The sequence below is a fragment of the Plecotus auritus genome (assembly GCF_963455305.1).
Source record: "Plecotus auritus genome assembly, chromosome: 1".
Taxonomy (NCBI): Eukaryota; Metazoa; Chordata; class Mammalia; order Chiroptera; family Vespertilionidae; genus Plecotus; species Plecotus auritus.
This window is the reverse complement of record NC_137770.1, coordinates 155014265-155032968: the sequence shown is the minus strand read 5'-3', so window position 1 is coordinate 155032968 and position 18704 is coordinate 155014265.

Here is an 18704-nt window from a genome sequence, read left to right as displayed (position 1 = left end):
TTCAAGTTCCTGTAAAACATTCTATTGAAGGAGTGGGAAGATTTCAGGTGGCTAAGTCTGAGGCAAATGCATGGTCAGCAATGAGCAACAGGAAATGAGAGGTGACTGGAAGCAAAAGCATTGACCCTGGAAAGGGGCATGAGTGTCCCTACTGAGTGGCACTCAAAGTTAGTTAAGTAGATAGACTTATCTACCCCATACCAAGCACAGAAGTGAGGGAAACTCAACTGGCCAGGGTGCCACGGTAGACAAGACCTTGGGGTGAGGCCCTGAAAGTGCCACATTCCAAAATAGAGTCGCCATGTCTTCATGTAAATGTCAGACACTTGACCAAAGAAAGCAAAAATGGGGGCCTAGAATGGAGCTGGGAACCTCAGATGGAGAATATAATTGGGGGGCTGGCCTGGCAAGCTGAGTTAAGTACCTTTCATTTTCTGATCAATATAGCTGAAACAGCTTGCATCCCTGCTCTGTGTCATGCCTTGCACTGTACTAATTACTTCGTATGCATTTTTTAACTTAATATTCTCAATAACCCAATAAGATAGGCACTGTTATGATTTATATTTTATAAACTCTAAACATCCCTGGGTATCAGATCCTTCATGTAAATGATCTAAAAATGGGTGTATGAAAGGGAAGTGGTTGCACTTATCTGTTTATTTGCTCACTCTAAGCTGCATATTCTATACAACCTCTTTGATTTGTTAACTAAAGCAAAGTATGTATAATTTAGTTTATTATATTATTTTGCCATCTACATGTAATTCCCAGGGTTTCTTCAAGATGTTAATGCTACTTTTTAATATATATTTATTTATTTCAGAGAGGGAGAGAGAAATAGAAATATCAATGATGAGAAAAAATCATTGACTGGCTGCCTCCTGCATGTCCCCCACTGCAGATTGAGCCCACAACTTGGGCATGTGCCCTTGACCAGAATTGAACCTTCAGTCCACAGGGTGACTCTCTACACACTGAGCCAAACCAGCTAGGGCTGCTACTTTAAAAAAACAACACCCATAAGCAGATGTGTTACTTTTAACAAAAAATATGAGGCTCTGCAGAATTATCACATCCTTTCCCAACTACCAGATAATGAAGAAAATATGAACAAGGGTAACCAGGCAGTGATGGTCTACATTGGCTACAGTTAATGAAAGAAAAGTCCACAGTTCTGCAAGGACCTTCCAAGTGGCAGCATCTTAGGGAAGTCACTCTTATCTGAGGGCAAGAATGACAAAAATAAGCAAGTCCCTCACATTTGCTGTACCCTTGACAAATATTGTGAAATAATTACAGCACTCTCTCTCTTGGAGTCCATGGGCCCCTAAAGTTCTTTTCTGCATACAAGATTCCGTTTGCTAAAATAAAAGTACCTTATAGAGTAATTCTTCTTGGTATCAAGGTATATTGGGCATCAAATGAACTGTCAGGGTGTTTGATGAACACAGACTCAGGAACTAGAATTCCTGGCTTGATTTTTAAAATTTTATTCACTCAACAAACGCTGGTAAATGTTGAGCTAAAACAGGCACAATAGATGTCTTTACCATAGTACTTCTCAATCTTTAACATGCTGATTTGAATTGTAAGTCTATTTAAGTTAGACATAGCATACAGCATTTCCCAAAGTTGGAGACCGTTGGGACCATCTTCCCACAGAGCTTGTAACATCCTCTAGGGAACTCCATGGTTCATATTTTTTAAAAAATATATATTTTATTGATATTTTACAGAGAGGAAGGGAGAGGGATAGAGAGTTAGAAACATCGATGAGAGAGAAACATCGATCAGCTGCCTCCTGCACACCTCCTACTGGGGATGTGCCCGCAACCAAGGTATGTGCCCTTGACTGGAATCGAACCTGGGACCTTTCAGTCCGCAGGCCAACGCTCTATCCACTGAGCCAAACCGGTTTCGGCTGTATTTTTGAAAGGTCCTGTCAGGGAACGAAAGGTTATTGTTAATTATACTCAGTGTGTTTCTTGCTTGGATGACATTAGCACAATGGTCAGACATAAGTTAAGTTTAAAACAGAGTCAGGCAAACAGAAAAGATGCTCAGACTAAAGGGTTGGAACTCTTTTAATCTTTCCTGCTGAGAATGGGGCCACCCTATGGAAAGGCAAAGAAGTCCATCTCTGGGAGATGAATTGGAGAGGATCTGGCAGCCAACAATGACTCAATGGATAAACCTTGATGGATTACTATTGTCCAATTTCCCTTTTTATGGGCATCATGCAGTTACTTCAGGCCCTTGAGTTTTAATGCTATTTATTGGATTACAACATTCTTTAGTAACACTCCATTCTGCTTGAATATACACATGTCTTTCAATGTGTATATAGAAACATTTTAGGTATTTTAGCTAAAGGCACTTTAAACTATTTCTCAGAGTGGGTTAGTCTGCAGATGGCCACTTATATCCATTGTACTTCAACTTTTATTAATTAACAGTCATAAGATGTTGTGCCCAGATTTTGGAGGCCTCTTATTTAGAGTGATGTATACACTCAACTATATGTTGCTGGGGATCCAGTGAAACTTTGTTAACTTAGTATAAAACCAACATAGAAGACCCCCTTAGTGTGCACCACCAAAGCTGTCATTTCCCAGTGTCAAAATAAAAAATCCATCCTTGTGGTTGGGCTAGGGACATTATATATCCATCCAATGTCCACTCAGCATTCATTCATTTATCAAATATTTATTGAGCACATTTCTTCATTAGTACTAGAGGTGCAACAAGCAAAACATATAAAGGCTGTGTCCTCACCTATAGCTGATGGTCTCAGTGCAAGATCAATAGTGGAGCTTTGCAGGAGTGAGGATAGAGCCTCCGATGCTGGAGCCCAGGATTACCCAGTTTCCATTTCATATGTGAATTATTTCAGACTTCCGTCTGGTTGGTCTCACCAAACAAGATCATCTTAAACCTTTGAACGGCACCATCTAGCTTCCACTGCAAATCCTGCAGTCAGCAAAGTTACTGCAATCCTTAATTTCTGTACATAAACTGTGTTAATGATTAAGGGAGGTTTAGAGTCAATTTTGCACACACAAATAGATATGTAATCTCTACCTACATATCTATTTATCAGGAAGGACTTTCAATGAATGAAACCTATAGACAGTTGGTACTTAAAATAATAAGAAATGTGAAAAGATGTAAATAAAATGAGAGAGATAACAAAAAACGAGAGTGGCAAAGTATGTGGGGACCTTCAAGAGACATTTTGCTCTTGGGCTAAATGTATTTCTCAGAGGGTAGAGTTCATTAGATAAGTTTGAAAGACTGTCTCGTGTGTGTGTGTGTGTGTGTGTGTGTGTGTGTGTGTGTGTGTGTGTGTTGCATAAATCCAAAGGAAAAATAATCTTCTCCAAGGAGGTTCAGAGACCTTGATGCTCAATCAGTTTCTGCTTTATGTGAACACAAGATGAACAGACTCTTGAAAAAATGCCCAGTCATTATTAACACAGGATTGAGATTTGGTTACTGCCACCTCCATTTGTATACACACAAAACTACAATGAAGGCAATTCATGACCTTAATTTTAAGTTGATTCAAAGGAAAATTTACTTTCAAAAATAATGATTTGGGAGACTGTCCTTAGGAATGACATAATTTCACTCTGGGATACCTTTAGAAATGGGTAAATGGCTTTCTTAAGAGATTGAAAACACTATCTTCTATTTCCTATCACAGCATAATTTAAATGATGCCTCACACTCTGAAAATGTTAGCATATACTTTTGAGCTAATAAATTACCAAGGTAGTTTTATAACTTTGGATGTAACGTAAGAGCTTTTGTTTAGAAGTACAGGCTGTGTATCTCTTGAGAAGAGGGACAATATCTACTACTTATTTAGATAAGTACCTGAAGGACTAGAAAAATCTCTTATAGACAGTGACAGTTAAGTCCTGTGTGTGTGAATATGTACATATATTTCTGATAACATCATTGTCCTAGACCTAACAATAGAGGGTTCTGAAATGGTGCTATATTTCTAAGTTGCTCAGCTCTTTAAAAAATAGCTTTTAAAATTTTGCTTAATGAATATGTTATACATTTTATCTGGTTATAATCCAACTAGAGGCCCGGTTCACGAAATTCATGCATGGGGGCCAGGGGGTGTTCCTCAGCCCAGCCTGTACCCTCTCCAATCTGGGACACTTCGAGGGATGTCCAACTGCTGGTTTAGGCCCAATGCCTGTGGGATATCCCTCTCACAATCTGGGACTGCTGGCTCCTAACCACTCGCCTGCCTGCCTGCTGATTGCCCTTAACCACTTCTGCCTGCCAGCCTGATCACCCCCTAACTGCTCCCCTGCTGGCCTGATTGACCCCCAACTGCCCTCCCCTGCCTGCCCAATGGTCCCTAACTGCCCTCCCCTGCCAGCCCGATGGCCCCTGACTGCCTTCCACTGCTGGCCTGATCACCCCCAACTGCCCTCCCCTGCTGGCCTGATCACCCCCAGCTGCTCTCCCCATGCCGGCTGATCGCCCACAACTGCCCTCCCTTGCCGGCCATCTTCTGGTGGCCATCTTGTGATGGCCATCTTGTGGCAGCCATCTTGTGATGACCTGGGGGCAGCCATCTTGAGATGATGTGAGGGCATGAGGGCACGAAAGCCACCTAGGCTTTTATTAGTATAGATTATATACACCGCTTTCTTCTCTCACTACAAATATATTAGAGAATATAAAATAATATGGCAAACAATATTCTCATAAAAATCACTGTAATTCAATACATAAATTCCCCTAAATATCTCTTTTCTGGAATTACAACTACAGATAAAGTTATATGGAGAAACATCACAAGTAATGTCACAAAAGAGCAAATGGGACTGGCCTTCTTACCTATCTGATGACTTCTTTAGTCAGCTCCTCTGTACACCTTCAACTGCTACTGTTTAATGGGCTTCCCTCCATCATCATTATTTGCCATCCCCATAATTTTTTAGGGTGGCTTCATACACAGCAAATGCTGATGGCTTCTAAACCAGCTATTAGGTCCAAACATGCATATCCAGCTGCCTGCTGGACTGCTCCACTGGACAACCAGCAGACACAAACTCCACAAGTCCATGCTGAGCTCATCACCCACCACCTGGGCTCTTAGCCACTTTCTGTTCCTCTTTTATGGAGTAAATGTTTGAATAAATGAATTAAAAAATTTTAACAGTTACTAAATGAATGTCACATAGAAGACAAGTATTTATATAATGAGACAAGCTGGTTGGACTCTTTTAAAATAGAGTTGGTTCTTCTACAATTTCTGAAAATCACAGGCTAGTTAAATACCTTAAAACTAAATCTCTAGTCATCTGAGCAAAGAAATAAATTGCAGGCTAGGATCAGAGGAGACCACAGTTTATATAAACTATTTATGGCATTTTCTTTTGAACCATCCAAGAAAAGTGTTATCGTTTCATCACAAGCCAAACAAATCTAGTTGTGTTTCTTTGCACACACACTTTCTTATGTTTACTTACATAAAAGTAAAACAAGTCAGTTCATATTTGGCTGAGCATCTTCCACCACTGCAGTAAAAATGATGTCACACCCCAGTGATGTCTGAAGCCGTGAATCTGGACTACTCTTCGTTAACCAACCTACAGGGTAGAATATTGTGTTAATGCATGATGCTCCTTTTAAGATAATATACACCACAGAGTATGTGGAGTTATTTTCTTTTCCAGGTAACTCCAAAAGTTGAGTTTTTCTAAACGATGCTTGTATTTCTTTTATGAGTCTTTAACTTCTTACTTGGCTGGAACTTCAGAGGGCATTCTGGCTAACATCCAAGGAATCTCAACCAGTGATTGAGGAAACAATTACTGCTTCCAGTGTGAGACAATAGTTCTTTACAGGAAGAAAGGGACTGTTGCTTACATAGCTTTTTTTCTCTGGGGTTTTGACACTGTCACAAGTAAGTGCATGGACAGAACCAAACTATCCTGAAGGAGTCATTGCAAAGAGTCCAAAGTGGCCAACACTCCTTGACTTGTCTCTATAACCTCATTCAAGAAAAGCTTTCATTTCAGGAAGGGCAGCAAATTGACTCTATGACAGGTGTGCAGAGCTTTTTCTTTTAGTTTTGTAAAAAATATGCTTTGTATTGATTTCAGAGAGGAAGAGAGAGGGAGAGAGAGTTGGAAACATCAATGATGAGAAAGAATCATTGATCAGCCCTAACTGGTTTGGCTCAGTGGATAAAGCATCTGCCTGCGGACTGAAGGGTCCCAGGTTCGATTCTGGTCAAGGGCATGTACCTTGGTTGTGGGCACATCCCCAGTAGGGCGTGTGCAGGAGGCAGCTGATCGATGTTTCTCTCTCATTGATATTTCTAACTCTCTATCTATCCCTCTCCCTTCCTCTCTGTAAAAAATCAATAAAATATATTATTTTTTTAAAAAAGAATCATTGATCAGCTGCCTCCTGCACGCCCCCTACTGGGAACCGAGCCTGCAACCTGGGCAAGTGCCCTGACCGGGAATTGAATCATGACCTCCTGGTTCATAGGTTGATGCTCAACCACTGAGCCACTCCAGCTGGGCTTTCTTTTAGTTTTAATAAGATTTTGTCCTACATTATCTCCTTCTGTCCCTAAAGAAATTAAACAATTTACCCAAGATCACAGTTAGTGGATGCCCTTAAATTACAGCCCAGGCCTTCACATGTCTAGCTCATAGTGCAACATCCCTAAACATATCACCCCAGTGGATTCAATTTTAATTCACAGATTCTTGAATTTTCACACTTTGAGATATACCCCTTTTATTTATTGTCACATAGCAAATGTACCTGGAAGGGATAAGTAGTATCACCAAACTCTCTGGGAATAGATGATGATAAGATGAAAGACATCCTATATAATAAAAGCCTAATATGCTAAGTGTCCAGTCATCCAGTCAGCCATTCAACCAATCAAAGGGTAATATGCTAATGATATGCTAAGGTCACTCAACCACTTGCTATGATGTGCACTGACCACCAGGAGGCAGATGCTCCTACCGTTAGGTTAGCTTGCTGCTGGGGTCTGGCTGATAGGGACTGAGCGAGATGGGCTGGACATGCCCTGGAGCCCTCCTGTGGTCCCTCCCCGGCTGGCCAACCTCTCATGTTCCTCCCCGGCCCCAATTGTGCACCAGTGGGGTCCCTTGGCCTGGCCTGTGCCCTCTCTTGATCCAGGCTGAGGAACTCCCCCCTGAGTGCACGAATTTCATGCTCAGGGCGTCTAGTAGAGAATAAAAGGCACAGTTTTCCTGAAAGGCAAAAGGAAGGCAGGTGTGAAGGCTTAGAATCATAATTCTAGGATAGCAGACACTTGTGATCTGTCTCACTATCATGTTTGTAGCCAGTTGACATTGGTATTTAATATTATTATTGAAGATTTTCTGTGAAACAAACACTATCTACATAACATTACAAGAGAAGCCTCAAGCTTAGAGGACTGCCTCTTGAACCTAAGAAATTCGTATACTAATCCATCTTCTTTAAATCAGCAGAAGACTTTGGGAGTAACTAATTCTATAGCATGGACCCCACTCAGGAGTCTGTCTGCAATGCAGGCGTGTATCAATGCTGAATTGATGTTCAGCCCACACCCGTTGTGATCCATTTTTCTTCATTTACTGAGTGATGATAATTACTATGGTACTCACACTCCTGAAAAGAGCCTTTGTGCTATTGCACATGGAAATGTTTGTTTAAGATCCTTTATCACCAAGCAAGTGAAACAAGAGTGAAAATTGGGCCTTAAAGAAGTGTATTTTGATCTTAAAAGGAGAATTTTGTCCTGAAAAACATTATTCCTATTATTAGTAGTAGTTTTATTTTGACACTAGCTTTATCCAGAAAAATCTATCACAGCACAGCCAAGAATGGTAATTGAATGTGAAATTGATTTTTATTATATCTAATAAAAAGCAACTCTTACTATTATTACAAATTGCCCATAATTATAATTGTCTAGAGACTTCTTTATCAGTCTGAGTGGGATAGACATAAGCTACATGTACAATAGCACTTCCTTGTCTATGAGTTAAATATGTACGCTCATTACTGGCAATGTAAATTAGCATTATAGCGAATGTAGTCTATTTCACTCTCCTGGACAGAGTCTAATACTGCTGATGAGAGATATTTAGTAGGCAAGTCATTTATTTCTGTGCTGTAACATTCAGAGGTGCATAAATGGTGGCCCTGGTATGTTCTTTCTAGTTAATGGAGATCCTGTCAGCCTTTCACATCAGAACTTGGTTCATAAAATATTAAGCAGCTGTTATGTTCTTTGTGTACATCAATCTTGAAGATTAGTAAACTATTTACTAGCCATATTTTGGAGAGCTCTTATTTTATGAACATGTCATCCAGCCACCTTCACATCTGGTTCCTTGATGGACAGCTAATGTAGATTAAATCTACCCCATCTCAGTTAAGAACACTAACGAATTCCAAGGTAAAGACAATAAAAGCACTCTTTTCCAGGGTATTCATCATCAACTCTGAACCAGATCCCAAGGCAGTGCCAGCATCTCCAAGCTGTGGCTTAGCAAGTACTTAAGGGACTATTGTCTGTCATCAACACAATATCCAAGCCTTGTAGAAGCTGATCAATTTCTAGAGTTGTTCTGCTACCTCCATGGGAGATGAAATGGATGTTTATTTTCTTTTCCTACTCAAGTCCCTCCCCCAACCCCCTGCTGCCACACACACACACAAACACACACACACACACACACACAAATAAGCACTGTTTCAATGTCTAGAAACCCTTCTCTGCCTGGCAGATTGAGGATGCAGGGAAGGTTAAGGTAGCTGGGGAAGGGACCATTCTTAATTGCAATATAACTATCACTTATTGAGGCATGGTTATTTACAAAGTGGTTTGAAAACAGTGAGTGCTGGGATGGGCTCAGTGTTTTGAAAGAGGAAAAGTTTCTGAAGCAGCAAATGCTGCAAACTATTCACTAATTCTTACTAAAAACTATTTTCAGTAGTGTTGAGTTGCTACTCTTCTTTTATCCCAGGTGCACAAGAATGGTCTCTTTAATGTCATGTCTTCAAATTACATAGGAGTAAACCAGAGGGTCGACCTACACCTGGAGCTGATGATTGCACATAGTATTTAAAATGCAAAGCAGCTAATTAAGATGATGGTCAAGTGGTAGTTTTCTGGTGATATTAGCACAGAAAATCAGGGTTGTGTCTCTATTTTCTTTTATGCTGTACAGTATCAGCAAGCTAAAAACTAATGGTTAATTTCAGCACCAGAAATTTAAAAAATGAGCTAGCCACATCTAAGAAATGCATTTGCATTTACCTATAATTACCTATCATCTCAGTCTAAACTGATGTTTCTACACCACAGTCTCTCAAAGTAGGACATGAGGACCTCGTAAACCAGAATCAACTGGAGACATTTGTAAAATACAGATTACTTTATCTCACTCTGAACTTACTGAGTTAGGTTCCAGGAATCTGCATGTTACCAGTGTCTCGCAGGTGATTTTGATGGACACCATGTGTAAAAAATCACCCTCTAAGGTAATTGACCGAAGTATTATAATGCCTTCATGATGACAAAATAGCCAGCACCAAGAGTCCTAAAAAGGAGAATACTGTTAGGCATCTCTTTAGGCAGCTGTGAACTCCGACATCAACCCTGCAGCTCCCACACTGAGCCAGCTCTGCCCAGGCCAGGGGCGCTAGCCAAGGCACTCTCTTCACTTAGGGCTGAGATGTCCTTCCCTGTGAATTCTGCAGGAGGAGGCTGCTGTTTACATTACCTATGTCCAATTTCATTTTTCACTTCTTTGTTAATAAATTGTGAATCAGAATTAATTGCCTGTATTAAAATTTCCTTGAAGACATTGTTTAATTGGAAAGATGGCAGTTACCACCCTTAGTCCACTGGAGGCCCCCAGCATGCCACAGCACTCCAACCCCACTGACAGTACTGCTGTTGCATTAGTGGCTGCATCTACTCTACCCAAAGGGGAAAGTAGGCAAGCAGAGAGCTGAGCATTTGGAGATCGCTAGGTGAAGATGGTTAAGAGAGAAGAAAGTACACAATATTTTAAGTCTTAAGTATTCTGAATTTGCCTAATAGTCAATGAAGTAAAAGGTCCTCAAGGTCCTCAAAAGACAGGCAACATCTCTTCAATCCTCATTGTCACCACTGTGGTTAAGTGTTAGAGTGGACAGGTCTTTTTTAAAAAGTTCAGTTGAACCCTAGCTGTTTTGGTTCAGTGGGTAGAGTGTCAGCCTGTGAACTGGGGGGTCAGGAATTCCTGGTTTGATTTCAGTCAAGGGTAAATGCCTGGGTTGCAGGCTCATTCCCCTGTAATGGCCATGCAGGAGGCAGCCGATCAATGATTGTCTCTCGTCATTGATGTTTCTGTCTCTCTATCCCTCTCCCTGCCTCTCTGAAATCAATAAAAATATATGAAAAAAAAAGTTCAGTTGAGCCCCTGCCAGTGTGGCTCAGTTGGTTGGAGTGTTGTCCTGTGCACTGGAAAGTCGTGGGTTCCTGGTCAGGGCACATGTCCAGGTTTCATGTTCCATCCCTGGTGGGGCTGAGAGGCATTCAGTTGAGGTCTCTCTCTCTCTCTCTCTCTCTCTCTCTCTCTCTCTAAAACCAATAAAAATACTTTTTTTTAAAATTCAGTTGATACTATAGTAAAACGCCTTAGCCATACATTTGGAAAGTCTTTAGTAATCATTTATTCCAATAATTTAATTACAATTTAAGACACACATCTGTTTGAAAACATATCTGCAGAGATAGAGGGGCTTGTTCTTGGGATGGTGATTGACAGAGAGAAGCAGATTGACTTGGCACGTATGTAGAACTCATTAATCTTCAAGTACATTCCGGGAAACATGGAGTTCTCTCCACAAGCTGTTACCAAAACAGCACATTTATTTGCACAGTTGAAATTCTAATAGTTTAAGTGGAAATTACAAGTTAAGGGAGAGGGGGATACTCTCATGTGATCAAGTTTTCCATGATTATACAACCTAATACTGTAAATAGGACAATACATGTTAAATAATATCACAGTGTTTTCCCAGTTGCTGCAGTTTTAGTATCTAACAGGCTATAGCTGATTGTAAGGTCAGTCTTAGATGTCATTTGATAGATGTTGATCCTTGCATGTTAGAGTATTTTGTAAATCCTTTAGGTATCAATATGTGTATTTCAAAAAAATCATTTAATCACTAGAGATCTGGGAGCGTTTTGAGTTATCTTAGTATATCATTGGGAAATTAGATACTACATTGATACAAGAGGGAAAAAAATTAAAATGTAGCTATCATTTTTTTGAAGAAGGAAATCGGTCAATCTGAAACAAATGTAGAGCAGCTGCTCTCAAATAGACATCTTCCAATATATTGGCGGGAGATTTGGGCTGATGGAATTTTCATGAACTTAGCTTTCTGGCTTTCTCTGAATGCTATCTCTGCATATTTAAATCCATCTTACTTCAGAATGCTGGGTTTGTAACTGAGAAGAAATAGTGCAGATGGCTAAATTATCCTTGCTTGTTCAAAGCCATGACAACTTACTATAATATAGCTTTAAGCACCTGAATTTAATTAGACTACATTTGAATGTGGAGAGTATGATTTACAATATGTGCTTCAATATGGAGACGTGTTTTGATTTCAGGTTGTCATTTATTATTTTAGCTATAAATGTTGATCAAACAGACTTTGTTTTGTCTTTTAATGAAGACTGTCTTAAGGGGCAGTGGGAATGGGATATACTTCCCAATATTTAAAATATATAAATTTTGGAAGAACCAGAACAAATTTTTCTTATAATCATGACACAAATCTTTACTGATTATTGTGGGAATGTAGGAAGACACACTTATGAAGGGTCATTACTTTTTTTAGAGTTATTAAATATTTTTAAATGTCAGGTATATTGAGGTTTAATTTACATAAACAAAAATCATTCATTTTTTTAATGTACCTTCTAATGATTTTTTTTCTTTTTCAATTACAGTTGACATTCAATATTATTTTATACTGGGGGGCGGGGTCCCTCAGCCCGGCCTGCCCCCTCTTACAGTCCAGGAGCCCTCAGGGGTGGAAGGCAACCCGGCAATCAGGGGAAGGCAACGCCCCCATCACACCTATGCTGCTGCCACTGCGGGCAGCGCAAGCCTCAGCTGGCCCTGGTAACCTGAGTATTGGGTGGCCCTGGGTGGCTGGGCAGCTGCCATCCAGGGTTTGCCTGCACCTTGGGCCAGCCCTGGGCAGCTGGGCAGCTGCCATCTGAGGTTTGCCTGTGCCTCGGTCTGGCCCTGGGCAGCTAGGGGGCTGAGGGGACTGAGGGACTCCGGAGGCAGGCACGGGCCTGGCCTTGCTGTGCGCCTGCCACCCTGGCAGGGCTGAGGGGACTGGGCACCACCATCTTGTGGCTGTGGGCACCGCCATCTTTGAGGGCATGGCAGTCAATTAGCATATTCCCTCCTTATTGGCTGTGGGCGCCGCCATCTTTGCGATGATGTGAGGTTCAATTAGCATATTCTCTCTTTATTAGATAGGATTAGTTCAGGTGTTCAGGTGTATAGCATAGTGGTTAAACATATTTATGTAATCCTATCTAATAAAAGAGTAATATGCAAATTGACCATCACTCCAACACACAAGATGGCCACCCCTATGTGGTCAAAGATGGCTGTCTCCATGTGGACACAAGATGGCTGCCACAAGATGGCCAATAGGGGAGGGCAGTTAAGGGTGACTGGGCTGGCAGGTGAGGGAAGTTGGGGGCAACCTGGCCAGCAGGGGAGGGCAGTTAGAGGTTACCAGGCCAGCAGGGGAGGGCAGTTGGGGGCAACCAGGCTGGCAGGGGAGGGCAGTTAGGGGCAATTAGACCGGCAGAGGAGCAATTAGGCGTTGATCAGGCTGGCAGGGGAGTGGTTGGGGGTAATCAGGCTGGCAGGCAGAAGCAGTTAGGGGCAATCAGGCAGGCAGGCAGGTGAGCCAGCAGTCCTGGATTGTGAGAGGGATGTCTGACTGTCCACTGGGATCAGGCCTAAATGGGCAATTGGACATCCCTCAAAGTGTCCCAGATTGGAGAGGGTGCAGGCTGGGCTGAGGGACACACACACACACACCCACCCCCGTGCACAAATTTTGTGCACCAGGCCTCTAGTTTTTTATGTTTGGGAGTCATTTTATTTTTTTTTTAATTTTAAAAAATAATTATTTTTGAAAATATTACATATATCCCCCTTTTCCCCCCATTCACCCCCCTCCAACCTGAAACCCACCCCTCACCCCAGGCTTTCACCTCCCTATTGTCTGTTTCCATGGGTTATGCAAATATGCCTACAAGGTTCTTGGTTGATTACCTCCCAATCCCATACCTACCCCCACCTTCCCTCCGAGATTCTGCACTCTGATCCATGCTTCCATGTCTCTGAATCCACTCCATACATAAGTTTATTTTGTTAATTAGACTCCACATATGAGTAAGATCTTGTGATACTTGTCTTTCTCTGACTAACTACTTTCACTAAAGCATGATACTCTCCAGGTACCTCTATGCTGTCTTACAGGATAAGTACGTATAAACTTACCACAGCTTTTTTATCCACTCATCTACAAGTGGACACTTGGGTTGTTTCCAGATCTTAGCTATTGTAAATTGTGCCACTATGAACATAGGAGTGCATACATTCTTTCTGATTGGTGCTTCACATTTCTTAGGATACATTCCTAGAAGTGGGATCACTGGGTCAAATGGCAGTTCCATTTTTAGTTTTTGAGGAAACTCCATACCGTTTTTTTACAGTGGCTGCACCAGTCTGCTCCAGTGTATGAGGGTTCCCTTTTTTCCACATCCTTGCCAGTACTCATCATTTGTTGATTTCTTGATGGTAGCCATTCTGAAAGGTATGATATAATACATCACTGCTATTTTAATTTGCATCTCTTTAATGATCAGAGACTTCGAGCATTTTCATATGTCTCTTGGCTATCTGTATGTCCACTTTGGAGGAGTATCTATTTAGATCCTTTGCCCATTTTTTAAATTGGATTGTCTTTCTTCTGTTAAGTTGTATGAGCTTCTTATATATTTTGGATACTAACACTTTATCAGGTGTATCATTGCTAAATACGTTCTCCCATACAGTGGGCTCCCTTTTCATTTTGTTGATGGTTTCTTTTGCTGTGCAGAAGTTTTTTATTTTGATATAGGATTTTTAAGGTTTCACAACTTACATTAAAGTATTTTTTTCCATTGTGAGTTTATTCTTGTATATCATGTAAGTTGGTGGTCTAGTTTCATTTTTTGCATGTATCTGTCCAATTTTCCCAACACCATTTATTGAAGAGACTCTCTTGACTCCATTGCATTCTCTTGCCTCCTTTGTCAAATATTAATTGAGCATAATGCCTTGGGTTGATTTCTGGATTCTCTGTTGTGTTCCATTGATCAATATGCCTGTTCTTGTGCCAGTACCAGGCTGTTTTGAATGCAATGGCCTTGTAGTATAACTTAAAATCTAGTGTGGTGATTCCTCCAACTTTGTTCTTCTTTCTCAAGATTGCTGCAGCTGTTCAGGGTCTTTTTTTGTTCCATATTAATTTTTGAAGTATTTGTTCTAGATCTGTGAAATATGCTGTTGGTATTTTAATAGGGATTGCATTGAATCCGTAGATTGCCTTGGGTAGTATGGACATTTTAATGATGTTGGTTTTACCAATCCATGAACATGGTATATTCTTCCACTTGTTTATATCTTCTTCTATCTTTTTTTTTTCAACATCCTATAGTTTTCTGAGTACAAATCTTTTGCCTTCTTGGTTAAGTCTATTCCTAAATATTTTAATTTATTTGTTGCAATAATAATTGGGATTGCTTGTTTAGTTTCTCTTTCTGTGAGTTCACTGTTGGTATATAAAAATGCTACATCTTTTTGGATGTTGATTTTGTATCCTGCTACATTGCCAAATTCATTTATTAAATCTAGTAGTTTTTTTTTTTTTGGTGTCTTTAGTGTTTTCTATGGATAATATCATGTCATCTGCGAATAATGACAATTTTGCCTATCCTCCTTTCCAATTTGTATGCCTTTTATTTCTTATTCTTGCCTGATCACACTTGGCTAGCACTTCTAATACTATATTGAACAAGAGTGGTAAAAGAGGACATCCCTATCTTGTTCCTATTCTTAGGGGAAATGGTTTTAGTTTTTGCCCATTGAGTATTATGTTTACTGTAGATTTGTCATATATGGCCTTTATCATGTTGAGATATACTTCCTCTATTCCCACTTTGCTGAGAGTTTTTATCCAAAATGGATGTTGGATTTAGTCAAATGCTTTTTCTGTGTCTATTGATATGGTCATGTGATTTTTGTCTTTCAATTTATTTATGTGATGTATCATGTTTATTGATTTGCAAATATTATACCAGCTTTGCATCCCTGGAATAAATACCACTTACCATGGTGTATGATCTCTTCAATATATTGCTGGATCTGATGTGCTAATATTTTGCTGAGGATTTTAGCATCTATGTTCATCAGGGACATTGGCTTTAATTCTCCTTCTTTATAGTGTCTTTATCTGGTTTCGCAATTAGGGTAATGCTGGCTTCATAGAAAGAGCTTGGAAGTGTTCCTTCCTCTTGGATTTTTTGGAGTAGTTTGAGGAGTATAGGTGTTAGTTCTTTTTTCAATGTTTGGTAAAACTCCCCAATGAAGCCATCCAGACCTGGGCTTTTGTTTGCTGGAAGTTTTTTTTACTACTGCTTCTATTTTATCAGTTGTTATTGGCCTATTCAGGTTTTCTTATTTCTCTTGATTCAGTTTTGGGAGATTGTATTTTTCTAGGAATTTGTCCATTTCATCCACATTTTCCAGCTTGTTGGCATATATCTGATCATGGTATTTTCTTATAATTCTTTGTCTTTGTGTGGTGTCAGTGGTTACTTCTCCACTTTTGTTTCTGGTTTTATTTATTTGGGTCCACTCTCTGTTTCTTGATGAATCTGGCTAACAATTCATCAATTCTGTTTATCCTTCAAGGAACCAGTTCTTGTTTTCATTGATATTTTTGTATCATTTTTTTAGTCTCTATGTATTTATTTCTGCTCTACTTTTTATTATTTCCTTCCTTCCACTTACTCTGGGCTTTTCTTGTTCTCATTCTAGTTCTTTAAGTGGTGGGGTTAAGTAGTTTATTATTGACTTTATTTGTTTTTTGAGATAGGTCTGTAGTGCTATGCACTTCCCTCTCAAGACTGCTTTTTCTGTGTCCCAACGATTTTGGGTTATTGTGTGTTCATGTGATTTTTCATTTGTTTCTAAGAAGTTTTTTATTTCTTTCTTGATCTCATTGATAACCCATTCATTGTTTAATAACATGCTATTTAGTTTCCATGTGTTTGAATGTTTTGGGGTGTTTTACTGTAATTGATTTCTAATTTCATTCCACTGTGATCTGAGAAGATGTTTGATATGATTTCAATCTTCTTGAACTTGTAGAGACTTGTTATGTGGCCTAATATATGGTCTGTCTTCATGAATGATCCATGTGCAATTGAGAAGAATGTATATTCTTCAGCTTTGGGGTGAAATATTCTATAAATGTCAGTAAAATCTATCTCATACAGTGTGTCCTTAAGAATCACTGTTTCCTTGTCAAGCTTTTTCGGATGATCTATCCATTGAAGTCAGCGGGGTGTTAAAGTCCCCTATTATGTACAAGTGGCCCGGTACACAAATTCGTGCTCATTGAAAAGAAATAAATTAGAAGAAATATTTTAATATCACTATTCACCTTTTCTCTATAATAGAAGTGTCAACCAAATTCACTATCGACAATGACAGATCGAAACACACGCATATGATTGGCGCCAATAAGAGCTTTATATGTATCACACATGCACGAGTCAACTTAGTCTTTTATAGATATAGAATAAACTTGCTTAATAAGACCTGCTTTCTGATTTAGCTAAACTTTTTCCAGCCCTGTGAAGTAACGCAACTTCTCTTTCAGGTAATTGTCAGCAACACAGCAGTACTGGTAAATATCAACATGAGGCAGATTATTATTATAGATCACACAGGGAGAACAAAGGGTAAAATATTTAACTGCAGCAGTGTTTGACTATACTCTGCGCAGTGAGAAAACCTGAAGTTATTTTCAAGGTCCACCATTTCTTAGTTCTTCTCAGTCTGGTCAAGTTCCTAAGCTTTCTAAATCTCTGTTTTCTGGCTAATGAAAAGAAAATAGGATTCCATCGAGTGTCCTCAGTACCTACTCCAGGACTTCTGGGAGAATCAAATGAGATGAGGCATGGGAAAATGCTTCACAGACATTTGGTTAAAGTATAAAATGTTTGCACCTGGCTATAAAGCAAGTTGTGTTCCTGGGCTGAAGAAACTCCAAGGAGTCTAGTTGCTAGGAAGAGGAAGCCGGGCGTTGCTACATGGTGTCATTACCTGGTGTCCACAGCCACTGTTTCTAAGCTGGGCTGGGCTGTGGGCCACATTTTGTGCCATGGTGTCTTGGCAGCATTGGCTGCGATTTGGTGGGGTGTCATTCCAGTGTGGTGGCAGGGCCTGTGTCCCACTTGGGGGAAGCCGAGAGTTGCTTTGTGGGCACCAGGTCCATGGTGCGGTTTCTCTGTAAATTGCCAGTGTGTGTCATGGCAGCTCCTGCACTGAGCATCTGCCCCCTGGTGGTCAGTGCATGTCATAGCAAACATTCTGGACACTTAACATATTAGCCTTTTATATATATAAATTATTGTCGCTCTCTCCCTTGAAGTCCTCTAGAATTTTTATTTTTATTTTTTATGAATTTAGGTGCTCCTATATTGGGTACATTTATGTTTATCAGGGTTATATCCTCTTATTGGATTGATCCCTTCAGTATTATGTAATGACCTTTGTCGTCTCTTATGATGGCCTTCATTTGAAGTTTATTTTGTCAGATATGAGTATTGCTACTCCAACTTTTTTTTTCTTTTCCATTTGCATGGAAAAATATTTTCCATCCCTTCACTTTCATCCTATGTGTGTCTTTTGTTCTGAGGTGGGTCTCTTGTAGACAGCATATAGTTGGTTAATTTTTTTTATCCATTCAGCTACCCTACACCTTCTGTTTAGAGCAATTAATCCATTTACATTTAGGGTTAATATTGATAGGTATTTATTTATTGTCATTTTTATTATGTATGCTTAGGTTTTTCTATCTATTTCTTCTCATTACAGCAATCCCTTTAGCATTTCTTATAACGTTGGTTTGGTGGTGATGTACTCCGTTAGCCTTTTTTTGTCTGAGAAGTTCTTTATCTGACTGTCTATTTTGAATGATAGCTTTGCTGGATATAGTAATTTTGGTTTCAGATCCTTGCTTTCCATTACCTTGAGGAATTCATGCCATTCCCTTCTAGCCTGTAGAGTTTCTGATGAGAAATCAGGTGTCAGGATTATTGGAGCTCTTTGTAGGTAACAATTTTCTTTTCTCTTGCTGCCTTTAAGATTCTCTCTTTTTGGGGGTGTGGGTCAATTGGGGAAAAAAAGAGACATATGTAATACTTTAAACAATAAAAATGATTCTCTCATTGTCTTTAATTTTTGACATTTTTATTATGATGTGTCTGGGTATGGATTGTTTGGGTTCTTCTTGCTTGGGGTTCTCTGTGCCTC